This window comes from Myotis davidii, unplaced genomic scaffold (genome assembly GCF_000327345.1).
Source record: "Myotis davidii unplaced genomic scaffold, ASM32734v1 scaffold405, whole genome shotgun sequence".
NCBI classification, from domain to species: Eukaryota; Metazoa; Chordata; class Mammalia; order Chiroptera; family Vespertilionidae; genus Myotis; species Myotis davidii.
Window position 1 is genome coordinate 670,304 of NW_006296048.1, and position 4,169 is coordinate 674,472.

Consider the following 4,169-nt stretch of genomic DNA (forward strand, 5'->3'; position numbering starts at 1 on the left):
CCGTTGTCCCCCCCCTCCCCGGGTTGCTATCCAGGCTGCTGGACCCAAACACAATAATACCAAACAAGCAAATCAGCTTCTACCATCCACCCCAGCCTCTAAGTTCTCAATTCTTCGTTGGTTTGGACACACACTTCAAAGGTAAGGTTTTCCAAACGTGGCCCCTGAGATGCGTGTGAGACGTGGGGGCAGTGGTGAGCTGATGGCATAGACCTTCCTTTCCCTCCATCACCATTGTTCTTGCTTGTGGTTCTCCAGCTGCCCACAGAGAACTCTACACTTGATGACCCCCATGAACTTTATCTGAACACCCATCTACACTAATAAAAGACAAAGATGCAAATTGACCGTACCTTTACTACGCCTTAAGCCACGCCCCCCAGCCAATCAGAGCGACTATATGCAGATCAACCCAATTAAGATGGCAGCCGGCAGCCACGGAGCTGGAGTGAGCAGGAGGCTTGCTTGCTCCAATGATGGAGGAAGCTAAGGTTTCCCGCCTGCTGTGGCCCAGCTCTGATCTCTACTAAAAGCAGCAAAGTTTCAATTATAGAAGGTAAATAAACCCCAGATACCTGCTTTCAGCTGGCCAAGGCCACGGAGCTGGAGTGAGTAGGAGGCCCATCCTGGCCGGCTCTGAGCTCCACTCCAGGCTACAAAATTTCAATTATAAAAGGTAAATAAATCCCAGAATAAAAAAAAATAAGGAGAGGCTGGGAGTTTCCGTCACCAGGGGGGCTTGGCGAGCCTGAAAACGGCCCTCAGTCCCTCACCCAGACTGGCCAGGCACCCCAGTGAGGAACCCCCACCCTAAAGGGGGTGTGGCCAGCCTGCAAGCAGCCATCAGCCCCTCACCCAGGCTGGCCAAACCTCCAAGGGATGAGGGTCCCCATTGGGGGGGACCTTGGCAAGCCTGCAAACAGCCATCAGCCCCTCACCCAGGCTGGCCAGGCACCCCACTGGGACCCCCACCCTGATCCAGGACACCCTTCAGGGCAAAACAGCCGGCCCGCCCCCATGCACCAGGCCTCTATCCTATATAATGAAAGGGTAATATGCAAACTGACCCTATCAGCAGAACGACTGGGAATCACCGGTCACTATGACACACACTGGCCACCAGGGGACAGACGCTCAATGCAGGAGCTGCCCTCTGGTGGTCAGTGAGCTGCCACATGGAGGTGCTCTGCTCAGCCATAAGCCAGGCTGATGGCAGCCAGTGCAGCGGTGGTGGTGGGAGCCTCTCCTGCCTCCTCAGCAGCGCTAAGGATGTCCGACTGCAGCTTAGATCTGCTCCCCGCTGGCAAGTGGACATCCCCGAGGGCTGCCGGGCTGCCAGAGGGATGCCTGATTGCCAGCTTAGGCCCAGTTCCCCAAGGAGCAGGCCTAAGCCAGCAGGTGGTCATCCCCTGAGGGGTCCCAGACTGCGAGAGGGCACAGGCCAGGTTGAGGGACCCCCCCACCCCCGCCAGTGCACAAATTTTTGTGCACTGGGTCTCTAGTAATAAATAAATAATAACAAGAAGAGCATTATAGGAAATTAAATGTAGAGAGATAAAAGAAAAACTAAAAGTGAAAATATGAATCTTTAAGACCAACAGTGTGGAGAAGTGGATTCTGGATTCAGCCTGCCCAGGTTTGATTCTGCCTCTCTGCCCCTTACAACCATGTGACCTTGGGACAAGCTAATTAACTTCTCTGGAACTCCTTTGGTTCATCTGTAAAACAGGACTAATAGTAAATCCTCATAGGACTGTGATGGAGACTAAATATATCAATAAAGCACTTAGAATGTTGCCTGCCAAAGTGCAACAGGTATTTGTTTACCTATTCCATCATTCACCAAACATTTACTGAGCATCTACTATGTGCTGGGCACTATTCTAGGTTCTATAAATACATTAGTGAATAGAATAGATAAAACTCCCTGCCTTTGTGGAGCTTATATTCAGAGAGACTCTGATATATTTTGAAGGTAGAAAGCTCAATATATATTAGTTGTTAAAAAACCCCCATAAAATATATAAAGTAATCATGTAAAGAGATTTGTACTGATTGAGTTAATGAAAATAATAAAGCATAAAATCTAATAGAAAAAAACACTCCGCTGCCTGTTCTCATGGCGAACAGAGCGCACATTAAGAACAGGTGAAGGCAGCTTGTGTACCAAATGCAGGGGAACCTGCCATCCTGGGCTCCCAGATGCTCTCAGACTCAGATCATCACACTCTGCCAGCTTTTCAGAACAAGACCGCCTCTTGGAATCTTTATCCCCTCTTTCATCCTGGTCTCATTCCACGTGGTTACTTCAACTTCCATGCAGGCACTTGACTGCTTTGTGTTGGGTTGTTTTTAATGCTGCTTCCTAGGTTTCTGCCAGCAATCCAGTTTTACAAATTACTTGGCTGAGATTGTATTGTTGTTTCCCTTTGAAACTGTGATTCACACTGTACACCCTCTAAACAGAATCCTCTCAGCCCGCAAGACTGAAGAGCTTGTTTAAAAAACAAATTGCAGAACAGGCTGTTGCCCAGAGTTTTCATGCAGCCCGCTCAAATGGTCAAATATAATTAAAAAAGCACATTTGAGATCTCTATCTTTTAAAAATTGGCCAACATATTTTCAGATGCTGCTCAGATAGTGACGTCACTTTACACCTCCAGGGTGCCCAAGACAGGTCCAGTCCACTGAGAAAACAAACTTCAAATTATAGAAGAAAAGGAGAACATGCTGACCATTTGCAAAGTAGTCTTAGAATTTTTGTAAGATATATTTGAATTGGACTTTCCAATTTAATAAGAAAGGGCAGTGATCACATGAAGCTTGTAGAACCCTTGGTCCATAAACTTTTAACTCAGGAAAAAACTTAGGGACCTCTTCTTTTGTCCATTCTCTCATGTGTAATATGGGACAGTAATAATATTGACCTCTCGGTATTATTTTGGAATTAAATCAGAGAATGAATCTAAATACTAAATACCACACCTGGGGCAGAATCAATGTTTAGCAAGTGCTGGCCATTCTTGTTGTTATGCATTGCACAGCTCCTGCCACCTGCTCTCTCCTGAGAGAGAGGCAGTTACAATAGCAAAGCACTGAGTCCATGACACTGCACTGGCAGAATTGGAAGGACCCAGCCTATGGTAGATTATTCCTCACTGGTTCAAGAAGCCCCCAGGAGTGCCTTGGGTCTGTTTGAAAAGTGAACCTTTTTGCCTGTTACAAAAGAGACCTCATTTTCCTTGGCTGGCCCCTGAAACCATATGGGGTGATACTTAAGGGTCCTGATAAGGGCCACAATGTTACTATCCACCCTGTACCTCAAGCCTCCAATCCTCCCAAGACCACCAATATGTTGTACCCTTCCCCTGCCTCATCTTCAGTGTCTTAAGGAGACCCATGAAAGAAGACCTTTCATCTTTACCATCTGCTCTATTCAATGCATCCGAACAAGCCCCTGGGGAAAGTGTGGCTGGGCTTCATGAAATCACAGCCTCTCCTATCTGGGGCCCTTTTCTCTCACCCAATGTCTTCCCCCAGTTAATTATTTGCCTGGGGTTCCTCAGTCACTCATGCAGATCCCAGTGGTTCTGCCCAACTTATCCTCCAAGGTCATGGAATTATTTTGGCTTTCACACTGGGATGACACCTCGATTTTCTGGGAAGGCAGCAAATGCAGGTCCCAGCTCTAGCTTGGCAGCTCTAGCTTGGCACTTCCGATTGTGCAAGGATGGGCTGCTGCTTTAACTTTCGGTGCCTCTCAGGGTTGCAGTCAGGACCGATTGTACTAATCATGAAAAGTGGTAGGCTCAGTCCCAGGAGCAAAGGCAGCTCTTTATTGCTGCTTGTAGCTATTTTCAGTTCCATGCCAAGATCCCTGCTACCAACAGGAAACACATTTCCCTCAAGCACCATCCTAGACAGAATTCTTCCTCCTTCTTCCCCTTCATCCAGCAGCATTAAGACCCTGCTATTTCTGGACCAAAACCCCTTCTAGATTATATATATACTAGAGGCCCAGTGCACAAAATTCGTGCATGTTAGGGGGTGTCTCCTCAGCCCAGCCTGCACCCTCTCCAATCCAGGACCCCTTGGGGGGTGTCTGACTGCTGGTTTAGGCCCGATCCCAGGGATCGAGCCTAAACCGGCAGTCAGACATCCCTCTCACC

General features: G+C 48.0%; 1 long non-coding RNA gene across 1 annotated transcript in view; it reads left to right on the top strand.

Moving 5' to 3' along the window:
* The window catches only part of LOC107184262, a 23,593-nt gene that overhangs the window by 13,266 nt on the left and 6,158 nt on the right, over positions 1 to 4,169 (top strand). The window contains exon 2 of the long non-coding RNA XR_001515088.1: positions 1,226 to 1,230. This is a non-coding gene — a long non-coding RNA (uncharacterized LOC107184262). The remainder of the gene's footprint in view (positions 1 to 1,225; positions 1,231 to 4,169) is intronic.